General features: G+C 43.2%; 1 protein-coding gene across 2 annotated transcripts in view; it reads right to left on the bottom strand.

Annotated features, from left to right (window-relative positions):
* The window catches only part of PLAGL1 (PLAG1 like zinc finger 1), a 51,362-nt gene extending 36,808 nt beyond the window's left edge, over window positions 1-14,554 (bottom strand). Inside the window, exon 1 of one of the 2 annotated variants that reach the window (XM_064447123.1) lies at window positions 14,306-14,554. The gene's annotated coding sequence lies outside the window, so the exon portion shown is untranslated. The remainder of the gene's footprint in view (window positions 1-14,305) is intronic. The other variant, XM_064447122.1, reaches the window with a different exon arrangement.
* Window positions 14,555-16,722: the final 2,168 nt, after the last annotated feature.

Raw genomic sequence — 16,722 nt, 5'->3', positions numbered from 1 at the left:
ATGGCAATTGTCAGCACAGGCATACTCTTTCTAATGATCTAACACTATATGGCTCAAAAACGTGCCCCAGTTTCATGCTGCATGCCAAAGAGATGCATTAGTTAAGCAGTCACCCAAAGACTCTTCTCATGATGCTGTGAAGTCATCTGTCCACCTTACTCATGCAGCTGAAAAGAGGACTCTGCTATACTTCAGATACTCGGAAGAACATCCAGGACAACCCGTTTATAGATTCACAACAGTACCAGGTAGATTACATTGTTATCTAAGCACCTTTTATTACATTTTAACTGAGTAAAGGTAAAACGCAAGTAAAAGCAGTTTTTCAAGACATCTATGGTAAGCAATACGGTTGCAGATATGTCTAAAATATACAAGCAAAGATGTGACAGGAAAACCACACTTAACCTACTTACACTGAGATTAAATCAGGAAGGACTGTCTTCCCCTGTTACAGAAATCCGTTGCTGGGGTTTAACTTTCAGCATACCTTATGTCTCAGGCTGCATCCATCAGAAGGAAACATACCTTCAGGAGGCAACGCATCTATTACACAGTATTAGCATTCCACTGGTGTCCCTGCTTGTTCTCTTTCGGCTACTGCTAGTGCTCGTGCTGGGCTAAGTGCATTTCTGCTGACATGGTTTCTGTTCTCCCAAATTCATGAACAGAAAGGAAAACCATAACGATATAGAAATTATTTAAGTATTAATGGAGTACTAGCAGAGAAAATTAATATGCAGGGTCAACATCTTCAGAGAAACCTATGTAGATTTTCTGAAGTTTGTGTCAGTCTCCCATGTGCATCCACAATCAGAATTTAGTACATGCTAAGTACAACTCAAACACATCCAACAGTGAAATTCTGTGCATTTTGTATCTACCACATGTAGAGTCCCTCACTGGAGAAAACATGACATTATAAATCACTTCATAATTTATCACATAAAATAACATATACTTGTATTTTTATAAAATTACTTTTTTTTTTCAAATCATGGAGTTATTTTATAATGATAAAACAGGATAACTCTTCTGCCATCATAATTTTTTTTCTTTAGGTACAGGACTCCGTACCTTTCCTTTGATTATGCAAAGACCTTAAGTGGTATAACACAAACACTTGTGTCCCTGATCCAGAAATCTGGCTCATTGATATTACAGAAGTTCTTCAAACATAAGTCTTATTTGTGAATGTAAAAAATAGTGAAAAACCCAAGTTATGTATGGAAGACCTCTTTTACAAGGGACTATGCAGATGTAAAAGAACAGTGCACAAAATCATAAGGCAGGCTGTGGGTGGATAAGTCATGCACTCAAGGATATGTTTTCTCTAATGTGTTTACTAGGAATATTTTGTATACCTTCATGATACTTGTTTTAAAGTGCATATACACACATGCAAATACTATACGAATATATAAACTAGTCCTGCTGCTGAAGGAAACTTTATAACTATATACATGTCTCTACAGATTAAATGCCTTGGCATGCAAGCAATCAAGAGCACTATCAGCTTCTAGTGTCTTCAGGAGGTCAGGCAATAAGATATCCTATTGACTTTGATAATTTTTGGATCAGTTGGCTATTATTTTGCCGAAGATATATCGAATGTAAAAGTTGGATACATAAAAAAGTCCTGCCTTTCCACTCCCTGCACCAACTGATCAATATTCTAACCTGGTTACAATCGCCTCAACATGTAGCATCATCAAACACGGTCCACTTGTGCACCGAATCTATCCAAGTCTATTTTCAGTTTAAGGCAAAAAACCAATTTTCATTAAAAGGAAATCCATTTTATATCTTGTGTCCTGATTCCAGAAACACAAAGATCAACAAGTCCCACTCCCTGTTTCTACAAAGTTTTTACTGTTCTGAAATATGGTACTGTCTCTCATCATAATTTTCCTAGCCTCTTATCACTTGACTGACCACTATTTTGATCAGCAAAAGACCTATGGTAGACAGTGCATCATGTACAAGTCTTTGCCCATCTCCAGTGTCCCGATAATAGAAGAAATGCTATTAAATAGTATTTTTTAAAAGTGATAATAACAATAGGGAGACAAATCCCTAGGGAATGATACCAAATGGCATCTCCTGCCAGCCTGCCTTACTGAGGGTTGCTCTTGTTGTTTGGCTTTGCAAAGCAGTCAACATTTTGATTGTGATCCAGCAGGGATCGTGATCCTGACTTGCAGGGAACTATTTATACATGTGAAGACAAACCTACACTTCATATTTTGCTGGGTCAGGGTCAAGGCACCAATGATCTTTCTGGATCCTTGTTTTGTTATGAGAATTGGTTAAAATAAGCTTAAAAAAAAAATCTTAAAAGTGTGAGTTTTAAAAAGCCTCAAGACCCAGGAACATTCCTAAAATAATTTGCATTCCACAGCAAAACCATTTCCATTTCAATGAGCCTGTGGAGAGGACTCTGGTCTACTCCCTGAAACTCAGGACTGAACTGGCACAAAATAAACACTGGACCCACTTGTACAAGGTCACGTGAAAAAGCACTTTTTCCTGTTCTCCCTCAATACCTTGGCTAAACTCTTTTCATCGCTTCAGGCCTGCATCCCAACACTCCTCTCAGGAAGGGCACTGCCACTTCTCTCCACTGGACAGGCTGGTAGCAGGGAGATTTCCCTTCCTTTCCCTGCATCCTCCTCAGGCAGCCTACTGCAGAGTCAACAAGTCTCCTGCAGCTTCAGAAAACATTTTATGCAAGCCTTGGCTTTAACACTCTCTACAAATAAAACTCATTAGCAGCCACCTGCTTTCCAAACATGGTGAGCAAAACCCACAGTGGAGACAGAGGGACCAATGAGTTCCCACACAGTGCAACAGCTGCTCCTGTGCCCAGAGAGGGGGATACACATGTAGCCAGTGCTTCAGCAACATTAGTAAATTTCAGGAAATCATAAAAAAATATTTGTTGTCTGGAAGCCAACACCTTACCTCACACATCTTGCTTGAATTACGGTAATCTAAAACCTCTCAGCCTCAGATGCTTGCAAACTTTACACATACATACAACATCACCCAGGTGCATCCTACAGTGCTACTGCAATAGTGCAATGTTGCTGCTATATTATGTAAATATTAATATTCAAATTATTTGGTCAAATTTCTCTTTCAGAGTCTTGCTCTCACTCTTTAGCAGCTTTAAATTTTAATGCTGTGAAATGACCATTTCATTCAGAAACGAGTAGAACTGAGGAAGCTTTACCTGAAAAAGATTTCAGGTTGAGAGTATTGGTACTTTTACAGGTATTTTAGATGCAACATATGATCTGAACAGTGATTTCAACAGGTTTAGCAGCTTTGTCTCTTTAGCTACTTCATAAAAGCTGAATGTCTAATACATAATTTATGTACTATTAATGACGAGCATTATTAACGCTCTTCCATAATATGCCCCACTATTTGTTAACAGCATCTTGGCTACTACAAATGCTTTCTTTCCTCTGTCTACTCCTAAAGGCCTCAGGTTTAGAGAATGGCTTGAGCTGCCTGAAGGAAGCAACGATAATGTTAATACATCCTCAAAACTCAAACTAAAGCATAAGCAAAGAGTTTTCACTAAGAACTTAATACTCAAGGTAGAGAGACAACAGTAGCTGATTTGTTCAATTAAATGCCACAGGCCTTGTACTGGATAACAGCTGCCTGTCACATTCCTCAATTTGTTTGCTGCAACCTGTACACTCAGATTTCCTGCCAACAGCAGCTGGATTTGCCAACAGCAAACTCAGCAACAAAACCACCCATGTCCTTTCACTCCCATTGGCACACATGGATGGGCTGGGGTGGGATACTGCATGAAAAATGCGATCTACCACTTCATACGGTACAGATGCAAGGGGCAATTATTAAAACTAATTTACTGAACGAGAGCCGTTACATTAAACCATCAGGGACTAATTCTGTTGGAATTAAACTGTAACCTGAGAAGTGATTTCTTATTGCCTTTTGTTAAAGGGTATGTTAGTGTTAGTGGTTTTATTTTCACAGTAGTGCTTAGAATGCCTACGGTGCACAACTCTAAAAATATACAAATCCTCCAAATACTGCATATATGCCTGATTAATGAAAGCTATGCACGTTCACAAATATTACTTCGCTGTTTCCTTAATTTTTCCTTTGATTACGAAGCCATGTGATTCAAAAAATTGTGGCTCATAGACTATTGTTGAATAAATGTTGATATAGATGCAGATTCAACACAATGAATCGCCATTCATACTCAGCACTGTAACCTGTTTCTCAGATAAAGGAGAGATAAAAAGTTGCTGCCCACTGTCAACTAAAGATCAGTTGAACCTCTTGCTCTCCCATACTGACAGCTTGTAACACAGAGTTATAATTAGACTCCTGCCTTTCCAAGGTCTGGACTGGAAGCCTTCTCGGTAATTGCATGGTATACAAACCTTCTTGGGATTCTGTGCTGTTTCTTGCACATTATTTAAACAAGAAGCCAAAGATGTGGCATTACAGTCACGGCGTTTGTGCTTGTTTAAAATTTCATCCTGCACAGTAACGTAGTTCTACCCTTTTCTGCAGCAAAACTGAAACTTGAATACATTAGAGGAGACTGGCTCTTGTCTACGCAAGCTTCTTTTTTTCAGCATAGGAGAATGCGAAAGGAATTACGAAACCAGAATAACAAGGCCAGCGCTGAAGAGCCCTGTAGAGACCGATAAAGGAACAGTTCAGCCACTACCTCCACAGAATGAAAAAAAAACACTTAAAAATAAGTGACCCTAACTTCTGTATCAGTACTAAATTAGGCACCTGAAATTTGGTGCACCATGGATTAATGCCTGCCTAAGTACAGGCAGATATAAAATATACCTAGTATTTCAGCAGTTTGGCATTTTTATTACAATCACTTACTTGCCTGTATGCCATTTCTTCAGGGGCAGTCTTGGAATCTGTTTAACTTCTCCAAGGGCTCTAGCAACAGGGGCAAGGAACAACATTTCTTCATTTAAAAGTTATCCTGATATAGCAAAACTTGTTACAATAATGCAGGAAAAATCGTGTGATCTCTAACCTTTCATTGAAAGTTCACCAAGAGGTCATTTGTCCTTATTTCTTCACCCCGTTGCATGACCTCTTCAACTCCAACTTTGACATTTGAAACACCCATTCAGTATGGGTCAGTGAGCTAATGAAAAATAACCCCAAACAACTCAGATGTTTGACATTTGCACCCCAAGTTACCACAAGGTCATTTTAGCAATTTATAAAACCTACATGAACATATTCTGTCAGATGTTCATATGGGATGTGAGGTCTGCAAGTAGGAGAACTTCGGGTTACCTAAGTGTTCACTATCTAATACTTAGATGGTTTCAGTCAACAAACTACTGAAGTGTATTTTACTTGTTGCACCATAACATCTACTCTCCAACATCTACTACAATGTTAACAAAAACCCAACAGATTTCTAATAAATGGTCACTGATGACTTGCTAACTAGATTTGCATTGGGAGAATCAGTATGATTGAAGAGCCAGTGCTCTGCTGGGACAAACTGAAGGCACAGGTCACACTTTCCACAAAGATGCTGTTTTAAGCTGTCCTGTAAGCCCCATGGATTCAACTTTTGAAGAACACCCTTGTCAAAATAAATGAAATTAAAATTACAATTTAATGCAATTTAAGATTCTGGGACCCAAATATATTATTAGAAGTATGATAGCAACCTTAGCACCTAAGTCGATGCGTGGCAACTTTTGCTATCAGGTTGGAATTTAAGTTTTAAAATTATAACCTGATTATCGTTTTTTCTAAATTATATGATTAATAAAGTAATCAGTGCAAATCACTGACCATAAAGACAATTCAGAGATGTATATCGTCTAAAAAATGAGTGAATTTGACATGAAAAAAGTTTTAAAGTAATATATCCTGCTAGTATTTGTACAGATCAAAAAAGACAGTCAGTCTACATTGTCTTCAACTGGTTTGTGAACCGCTTTACTGATTTGGGTACAAAATAATTAACCTCATTTTCATACTCTGTTTTCTATTAGTTTAAAAAGTCCACATTCATTTTTGTAATGTCCTGTTTTAAAATGTTTATATTTTTAATGTTGATAAAAGCGGTACAAAAAACTTAGCAAAAATCTGACAACATGTTTTTTTAAAGGACAGAGACCCACAACCCGTTCTCAACGGTCACTTTGATGACCTCTAACATCCTCTTATACACTCTGCAACTCTGTTACACTCTGTAACAGAGTATTTAATCTCTGCTAGGGATCCAGAGATTTGTAAATATTTGCCTGTATGGGTGCTGAGGCCTGCAAAGACTGAAGTGTTCTGAGGTTCAGGCTTCAACATTGACAAATCACTGAAACTATAAAAACAACTTACAGGAAAAAAAAATCACTTACAGACTTATCTTTTCTTTTAGAATCAGATAAAGTGTGAAAACCGATTTACTCTCCCTTTTATCCTTGTTCTGTTTTTTTCCTTGTCAATCGCTCTGTTTTGGTCAGGGCAGCATGTCTTAATTTTATTAAATAAATACTTGAAAACTAGGATACACTTTTATTAACCAAAAACTTCCACATACCTTAGCAGACTCAGTGAAAGATCTGTATAGCAAATTCATGCATTAAAAAGGGAGATGATTCCATCTATCACTCACACTAAGAACATTTTAGAGAGAAGAACAGCATGTAAATGTGCACAGGTCAAGTAAAGATGATTTCCAAGCGTGAAAATTATTCTTGTCACTGGCAGCTGTTATGCGAGAAGTAATAAGGTCCAGAAGCCTTGCCGGGCCCAACCAGTGACAGGAATATCATTACAATCCATCTGCAACCTCCAGGAGACCCAAAATGCCTCTGCAACTTTTTGTTCTAAGCAAAAGTAAAAATTTAAAGCAACAGGTGTCCAAACCAGGACATCGTGAGTCTCCCCACAGCGGTAAGAAACTTTTCACAAACACCCCCCAGCAATGGGTTCACGGAAGGGAAAGCAGAGAATACTTTTCAGAATTACAAAATTTCAAGATTACAGCTTTTATAGTAAACATGTGCTTGCTTTGCCTGCTTATTTGCTTGTTTTGCGGGGAAAGGAATGTTAGGTTTGTAAAAGCAAGTAATGAACAAGTCAATATTTCCAGTAAAACTTATTTCTTTCTGAATACACTGAGTTAACTGAAACCAAAACATTTTGCGGAAATACATCAGTTTCACTGGCTTTGTGATGAATCAATGCTACAGGTTGTGTTAAATTTCACTTAAATTGTTGGTTTCGTCTTCCTTCCTATACTTGGGATATATCAGCCTTCCCGCAAGCCGTAGAAATCCTCACCTGACACGTTTTTTCTTACTTTCATTGGCACCTACCACTCAGAACCAACCACTAAGTGATCTCTTCCCAGTGCTTGGCACCATCGGAATGAGGAAGGGCTATTTGGCTGCCAGGTCTACAAGAAGCAAATGATTCATCCCCTCAGGATACATCATGTGCTAATTTTCAAATTTCTCTTCCACCAAAAGAGGGAGGAGTGGTTTTATCCTAGTGCATTTGAATTAATTCTGGCCAGCAGCCCTGGTCTTCTCTCAGATGAGCCCTGAGAATACAAAAAGGTAGTGTTTCAACAGGTAAATCACCTTATTTCAGCAGGCAAATCATCTGCTGCTATTTCACTGTGAGAGGTATTAAGTCACTTGTTCAATTAATATGGGTGCTGTGAGGTATCTAAGTGCAGTTGAAGCAGAAAAGAGTTACATTATTTCTTCTTAGCTTGTCTTATTCACTTAAAAAGGGTTTAATGCCTTTTACTAACTCAATGATGCAAGTGAGCCATGACTCCCACCAAGATACAAGAAAAAAAATCAGAAGCCAGAAAGCATCCTGGGCCACATATGTACAGTCTTTTTGCTTTCTAGAACATTAAAAAGGTTGCCCCTCTGCACAGGTTAAGCTGGTTGCTAAGACTAAATGAAAATTGAAGTAAAATAGAACTTCTTATGCTGACAAAACAAATCTCTGGGTTTTTTGCACTGTTCTTCCATCTAACAGTTTCTCTTTTGTTTCTTCAGTCCCACTTCAGTTATGTTTTTGGTAACTTCTTCCCTTCAGCTAATACTTTCCAGTATTTCATTATCTTTCCTTTGACTTTCGCTTACCGTCTCTTTCCAGATCTTTGCTCAGTATCGCTGCTTCCCTTCCTTTCATACTCCCCTCAGTTCTCTGCACTCTGCATCTGTGGTGATGACTCTGGAGGTAATTCCATCTGACAAAGAAGGAATATCCACCCCTCTAGGGACAAAACAAACTTTAAACTAGCTTAGCTATGTCTTTAACATCTGCTTCACTGGTCCTTCCATTGTTTATTATTGCAGGACAATATAATGATTAGATACTTGGTGTCTTCTTTGGACATCAGTCTGCAGGGCACGGGGCAAGAGAATGTTAATGCTTTATAAATCACTTGTTTATTGCTCAGCCTTGCAGAACTTTTATTTGTAATCTTTAGAAAAGCTGTATTGATTCTAATGTTACTTCAAACCAATGCTGTTGATCACATTATACAGCTGCGGTGATGGAAATAACGTTCTAGCTGAAGTAAAACAACAAAATTCCAGTGACAGTTTATGGCCAAAAAAGCACATGGGACTTCTGCTGTTGCCTCTCTGAAAGATATACATGACACTCTTGCAAAAGATATCCTTGCTTATCCTCAAGATTCCCTCAACACCATTCATAGCAACAGGAACCTGGAAGCAAGAGTCGCAGTGCAGGAGCAAAGTATAATATTGCTCACTGCGTTACATTTGCTTGCTATTGTATATGCTAGCCCAGGTTAGATATTGCTACTCTAGTATTTTCCTATGTGCAATACTATTACATGCCCTGAAGAAAAGCAAAGCACACCTACACAGATTTTGTTACCTGTGCCACGGTACAAGGCTTGGGGCAAATGCTGTGCCCTGTCTTTGTCTGCTCTAGGTATCAGATGGACTGCACGGGAGCACAGTGGCTGTCTGTGCACTCTCTGTCTCTGTGTGACTATACTACAGGACTCTTTAGCCTACCTCCACCATGCCCGTGACTTGTATGCCCAATGCACACAGTCGACCACACCAGTGGCACCACCCTATGCATTCTACCAGCTGCTATTCTGCATTTGCTGCAAATGCATTTCTTGCTACAGTTCTTCAGATGATTGTTTGAGAGGCAATGGCATCAGAAGGTTGACAGGGGGACAGGGCCTCCCAACAGGATGAACACAACAGATTTATTAATCTGTGGTTTAATCTTGCCCTTCTGGAGTGACTAGAGCTCCCAAACTGGCAACACACAACTTTCCCTAACACAGATAGTACCACTGTGAAGAAAAAGCATGGTGCCATCTGTGCAGTGAAGGTGGTGAGCCATTCCACATAGTGTGTCTGGGTTGTGCAGGTCATCTGCAACACCCCTCAGCAGAGAGAGTTGACATTTAGCCCTGAAACAGCTCTAAGTGCCACATGCAGTTCTGGGCAGCCACCAGTTGAACTACCTTAACCACATGCACAAGTTTTTCTGTCAGGAGCCCCACTGCCCCATGGAAGCCAAAAAGAATACTATCACTCCAGACATTCAGGAAATGACCGCTGTCCTATTGTATCTCAATACACAAAAGGGACAACTCCCCTACTCTTCCCTAAGACACACATAAAACAGGCAATGAAGAAGCATCCTCCTAGGACAGATCCATTCCCACCTCCCCCAGAGCAAGGGAGGAGGAAGAAATGGAGGAGAAAACAACTGGGACATGGAATCCATCCACATTACACAGAGGACTGGCTCCCAGCAGCTGGGCTGGGATGAGCATCGGCACTTACTCTCTGACCCCTGTGGGTCAGACAGAGCTGGAAAGCCTTCTTCCCCAGCAATTATTTGTGGGAGAGTCAGGACTAGGTGCCACTCACAGCAGGCCATGTGATACTCCTGTGAGACTCCCTACATCTTCTTTTGCACTCCAATAGCAGCACCTAAGTTAATAACAAGATGAAATGCACACAGTAGTTCTGCACAGCTACCTTTTCAGGCTCTTCACTGATACAGACAAGAACTGGAGTTTTAATTTATATTTGTCTAATATCTTCAAGGATTTATTAGCAACTCAAAGAGCCAAATCTTTCTATACTTGAAACTTGAGGCTCTCCAGAGAAAAAAAAATTACAACAATCAAGGTTTAAACCCTTCTACAACGCACCACAAGGACCAGAAATGCACGCTTTTCTGCATTTTATTCCCACTGCAGTTTTTCAGGGGTTTAAGCAAGAGAATATACTGTGTCAGTGTGTTCAGGGATGTCCTTTGAATGGGAGAAAACACTGGGAGGTAATCAGCATGATCAAGCTATCTCTCCAACTCATCAGAACTATAAATCCATGCCTTATGATACAATCCCTATTGTATCATCATTCCAGCTTGGAATTATGAGTAGTTAATGCTATCTGGAAAGCCTAAATTTTGCTATCTCAAGCTGTTTGTGAAGTAGCTTCTCCTAAAATAGTGCTCTAGGTGCAGGAAGGAGAAAGATAAAAGCAGATCTACTCTGTTCTGCAAGACAGAATTAGTTTACAAAGGCATCCTGGATCCTGATTTAGCACTGCAACTCATGCGATTTTACAGAGGACAAATCAGTAATAGGCAGAAAAAGCAAGAAAAAAGAGGAAATACGAGAAGCACATGGACAAAGACCACCGGAAAGAACGGTTGCGTCTAGATCATGTCAGAGACATATGGAACCCGAAACGCTCTTTCACAGCAAATTCCAAATAGCCCATATTCAGACGAATGCATGGAAGAAAGAGATAAGTCTGCTTCTAGCTTTCCTTTTTTGCTAAGTATTTATTTGATTATCCTTGGGATGTGTGTGGAATTAGATTTTATTATCAACTTTCAAGTTTTTCCCATACAGAATTCAAGTAGACTGACCTTCTTTCTGTCCTAACTCTTGCTATTTCCTGCTAGTTATCACAAAATAGCAGCATCCTTGGCATCATTTAAAGATATTTCCTACTTCTTTCCACACATGCAAGAAAAGAACAAACAGTTTCTTCTGGGTTTAGTGACAATTAAATGATGTGGCTAGTTGTATGGTCGCACATGCTTAAGTACAAGTGTGTGACTGCTGTTCTCTTGGTGTTTAGAGCAGTCTCGTTTGCTTCATGCTTATCTTTGAAAGCAGGAACATCTTAAAATAAAAACTCAGTGGAGCCAGTAGGGAACTAGTTGGCAATGCATACTTTAAATATGCTCTGGTTCTGCAAACATCTTGTGAGCCAGATTGCTCTTACTGAAGAGGACTATTTAGGTTCATAAAGTTAGGTGTAATGTCGCATGCTCAAACACATGAAAACTTATACCAAACACCAGCACAGACTGCCTTAAGTACAGTGTGTGTATTCACTTATGGGTGGGGTGGTGGCTGATGTTTTCAGTTTTTAATCATCAGCCAAGAAGTTAGGAGCTGGAGGGAAAGGGAGAGCAGCTCAGGTCCAGCTCCTGCAACACACTGTAGAATAACTGTGTCTCAATAGTTGGGGGGAAATTATCTTACGCTGTTTCCTTTCCACCGAGTCCTGGCAGAAGAGCAGGCAGGGAGAGAAGAAATGTCTGTGCTCACAGAGCTTTACACCAAGGGATTCTCACTGCAGAGCGGATTACAGAATTGAAAGGAAACAGAAGTTATTTTCTTTAGCTAGAGAGCATGAATCTGTGACCTGCTGGCTTACATGTCTGCCGAACGAATGCAAAACAAGTGCTCACGTTAAAAGATAGTCTACCTACAAGCAATGCACTACAGATTTAACTCTTCATTTTTATCTTGAAAACAGAAATTTTAAATCAACTTGAAGATGTCAGTCTAAGGCTTCAACCTGGTTAAACCTGGAGAACTAACTACATGATCTAATAGCCCCTTCTGCCTTTAAGAAATAAATATTTATGTGTTTAATGTGCTTTCTTCTATTGAACTCTCCAAACCTCCAGCTACTGTTCTCACTGCGAAGCGCAGGTCCAGAGAAACTGGTACAGGCCTTCTGATCTTATTTCTAGCTTTTATTCCCACTCATCCCATCTTCTACTTCCTACACAAATAATCCTATTTTCAGTTTGTAGCATCTGCCTGATCAGAAAGATCAGGTCCTGTTTAAATGTCAGACATACACCTTGAGAGCACTCAACAGTTCAAAACGCGGTGGCAATCAGCCTATTACGCAGTTATACTACTCCAGGATCTATAGCGGCTCCCATTAGGTTTGCAAATGAGATTTTGACTGCTTTGATTTACAATGCAGGGCAAGGAAGTGCATGCTAATGGTGGAAAATACACTGCACATATAGTGGCACCGCAGCAGCAAACACACACAACATCAAATAATAATCACACAATTTGTCACTGATCCCGTCACTGTATCCATACTTCTGATTAGCAGAACTATCTGGTTTCCACCCAGAACCACCTGCCCAGCACAGCTTCATTTCGTGTTGTACTGCGTGACCGCTCCCCGTGCACAGAGGCGGAGCAGTGCTCCACGCACTACTCCAAACCAACAGCAGGGACCTGAAGGACCAGTGAAGGCGAATTCCCAATGACAGCATCTTTATTTCTCCTCAGGGAAGGGTCAGAGCACAACAGAGGTGCTGCACGTGTGGGGTCAGTGGAGTACTGCAGACCTCACAAGAGAGACACTCCTGTTGCGCAGGAGAAGTTGCCAAGTCAGGACAGGACTGCTTGACACTTTGAGATATGTAATCACATGCAGCGGCACAAACAGCCAGATTTTCTGCTAAGCACTGGGACAACCAAGAATGAGGTCACACATGCTGATGTTAATTTTACAACTGCAATACCGAGAGATGCAAGTGTTCAGATTGGGAACCACTTCTTTCCTCATTCTGTCAGAGCCGGATTTGCTAACCTTTTGGCAATAATGCCAAGCACATCTTCTACCGCTTCTTGGAAAAAGAATGCATGTACCATTTGTATTTATTCATGAAGACCCTCATCATCAAAGAGATATGAATAATCCTATACGCTGGACAAAGTGGCCACACATGAATACGTATGTAGACATATAATATACCCCAAAACATAGCTTGGATTTTGTCTTATACACTCCTTTATAAATTGAAAGTATCAGCTGAGGAGAGAAGAGTATATTTAAACTCACATTTTAAAGACAGCTACTACTTCATGCTCTTCATCAACTACTTTAAGTATCCTCTACAGAAGCAGTTAGCCTTATTGGCCCTCCTTTGTAAGGAGGAACATACTTGTCATGCTCAAGTCACACAGGGAAAGCAACAGACCTCAGAGAAGGGTTTGTCTGTCCCGAATTCACCTTTCTAGAAAAATGAACTGTCATTTGGCTGTGGGGCGCAGACTTTTAACAGGGAAATAAAAAACAACAGAAAGTTGAAATCTGAGAGTTGTGCACTTTAAGAAAAAGTAAATCATACAATGTGGCAAATCCCTGTTCCCCACAGAAAAAAAGAAAGTCATGTCTCCCGTAGGAGTCAATGACAGCTCAAGACTCGACTGCAGCAGGTTGTCACCCCACCGAAGGGGGATGAAAAACCGATGCAAACCCGCCGCGGCCGCTTCTGTCGGCCGAGGTTTTGAGGCAGGCGTCAAGACCCATTTGCGAGCGGCGGGTGCACGTTTGGGCCCACGGACGGTTCCTCACACGGGAGCAAACCTGCCGGACCAGGACCCCAGTTCCCCTGGGCCGGAGGGGTGCCGCTGCCGAATCCGCCCGCTGCCCCACGCTCTGCCCTAACGCCCCGCAAGTGCCGTGGGGTGAGGAGAGGCACGAAAGGACGACGAAGAGATGTGCCCCCCCCCCGTCCCCGGTCCTGAGGCCTTTCTGTTCCCGGAGGGATGAGGGGCTGGAGCGGGCCCGGGTGCGTTACCCCGTTCTGGGGCGAGGCTCAGGGGACGGAGAAGCGGGAGAGCCTGCGCAGCGGCTAGGGCTTGGGAAAGGTTGAGGGGGAGAAGGGAAAATAAGTAAATACATAAGTAAATAAAAAGTCTCCTCCTGAAGGCGGACACATGTGGCGCAATTCGCTTTCCTGCAGCGGCGGCGGGCGGCCCGCCCCGCCAGCCCCGGTACTCGGCGCTGCTGCCCGCCCGCCCCGGCCCCCGCCCCTCAGCGCCGCCGCCCGCCGGCCGGCCCGGAGCGCGTCCCCCGCTCCCCCGAGCGGCCCGGCACCGCGGCGGAGCTCCCCCGGCCCGGCCCGGCCCGGCCCGGCCCCGCACGCCGCCCCCGCTCACCTGCCGCCCCCGCTCACCTCATGGCCCAGCTCCGCGGGCACCGCCCGCTCCCCCAGCGCTGGGCCGGGGAGCGCAGCGGCGGCTCCTCCCGTACCCGCAGCGGTGCCCAGCCCCGGGGAGACGCCTGGCGGCTGGGCGGTGGCGGGGCGGCGGCGGGCGGGGCGGGCCGGAGGAGGGCCGGGCCGAGGGGCGGGCGGGCCGCCTCCCGTCCCGTCCCGTCCCCTCCCCGACGCTCCGCTCTGGCGGGGCCGCGGGCACTCGGCCAGGGGGGAGCGGTGCCCGGCCGGGCCGGGGGGACCGCGGAGGCGGGCCGGGCGGGGTGGAGCTCCGCCGCGGGCGCCCGAGGGCCTCCTCTGCAACGGCGCTGTCGGGAAACTTGTTAAAAAGCAAGTGTAAGTGTCCCGGCCCGCGGCTTTCCGACCGCCGGCATTGGCATTGCCACTACTGCGGCCGTACGGAGTTGTCCCTGCTTGTAAGGATCCACACAAGCCCCCTCACCTGCGCTGGTGGTAGTTAATTACTCCCAAGGAAGGCACCTCACAGCATTAAGAATTTCCTGCACGTATACCGATTTTGCTTCGTTATCTTGGGGTTTTGTTGCGGACTTGCACCCTGACAGGCTGAGGGGCAGAGGAAGGGAGGTGTGCACATTGCCAGCTGACCCTGGAGCAACTTGTGGCTGCTGCTTCTTGTCCTGTCAGAGGTCATCCTTGAGGTGCTTCCACCTTCTCCATAACCACCTTTTCAGTGCTGGAAATCCATGATCAGATCGGGTAGAGCCTTCTCTTCTCCAGGCTGAACCGACCCAGTTCCTTCAGTCTTGCTTTGTATAGCGGATTCTCCACATTTAACTATCTCTGTGGCCCTCCACAGGACCCTCTCCCGTTTTTGATTGTCTCTCTCGAGCTGCGGAAGATCACAGCTGGGCTCAGTCCTCCAGGTGTGGACCAACAAGTGCCAAGCACAGCGGAATCATGGCATCCCTTGATCTGTTTCCTGTGCTCTTGCTTATGCGAGATGGGACATAGTTTGCCTTCATGGCTGTAAAGGGGATTGCTGCCCAGCTTGCAGGCCTCCAGGCCCCCCCAAACTGTTTCAGCAGCGCTGCACCCCAGCCAGTCAAAGTCCAGCCTAGTCTAGGGCCCTGCTTTTGGGGAAGGTTGGAGCAGATGACCGGGAATTCAGAGATCCTTTCCAATCTAGCTAGGCCTTTCAGTGATCCTGTGATTCAGTGTGTTGTGGTTTGGGGAACTGTAGATAACTTGAGTATAATGTCAACTCTGTTTGAGACAAGTGTATTTGATTCATTAATTACCATTAATTAAAATGGTGGTGGTTGGTTGGCCCATTGGTATTTGTCCATTAAATAATCTTTTAGATGTACTTGTACCGGATCATACATACAAGTACATTCTGACATGATCATTTTAAAAAAAGCTATGCTTAAAGTAGATACCATTTGTACCATTTCAGTTGCCAAAGCATGACTGAATCACAGTTGCTATTGAGTCAAATTCCACTGTTAGGTAATTTTTAATAGTGTATGTTTTCTCATCAGTGGCTGCAAGATCCAGCTAGGACTCTGGTAGATAGAAGTAATCTTTCTGGGGCAGTTTCAAGCATTATTGCATCAGCCCCTCAGCCAGACTTTTTGCCAGGAATCATGAACCCCATGGCAGTTCGCAGCATGGGATATGCCACTACCACAGCTGCTACAGTTCACTGTCAAGTTCATTAACTTAAACTGCCAGTGACCATACATGTGTACTAATATTATCCTACGTTAATAACCATGACCTGTGCTACCTGGAAGGGCCAAATATTTGTGGTGGGGCTGAGGAGGAGGCATGAGGCATCATAAGACACTGTATAACTACCGTGATTCTGCAATAAAGCGCCATCACAGCTAGACCACTGAAGCATACTCCAGGCCATGTCTGGCTTCAGGTACATACCAATAAAGCAGCCCTGGCAGTAAGAAACAGCACTGAAAAAGTTTCAGTATTTCACTACAGTAGATACTGTCCTACTGATCTAAAGGTGTCTCCTGCAGGAGGGAAGGACAGGAATCTTCACGGGTTTGTGAACACCACAGGGCTGTTGCTGTGTATTGCTGTATGCTGTATGTTGCTGTATGCTGCTGCTGTTAAAGTAATACAGCTTCTGTGGGCTCCCAAGGCTGTAGACAGTAAAGGTGGATAAGGTGAGGTTCATGTTTAACACAAGCCTATAAGCAAGTGAACAAACACTTTCATGGTGTATTCTTTTTATCCATTCTCTCCCCAGCTCTTTGAAACCTGTGATTTCTGCCAGCAGCAAACCAGCCACGAATTTTAGCCTCAACAATATGCTCCCAGTCTGTCAGTGTGCAATAGAGAAATGTGGAGAGTCCAGTTTGGTCCATCACTATCAACAGG

The sequence above is a fragment of the Phalacrocorax carbo genome, chromosome 3 (assembly GCF_963921805.1).
Source record: "Phalacrocorax carbo chromosome 3, bPhaCar2.1, whole genome shotgun sequence".
NCBI classification, from domain to species: domain Eukaryota; kingdom Metazoa; phylum Chordata; class Aves; order Suliformes; family Phalacrocoracidae; genus Phalacrocorax; species Phalacrocorax carbo.
This window is presented reverse-complemented; position numbering and strand designations above follow the sequence as displayed.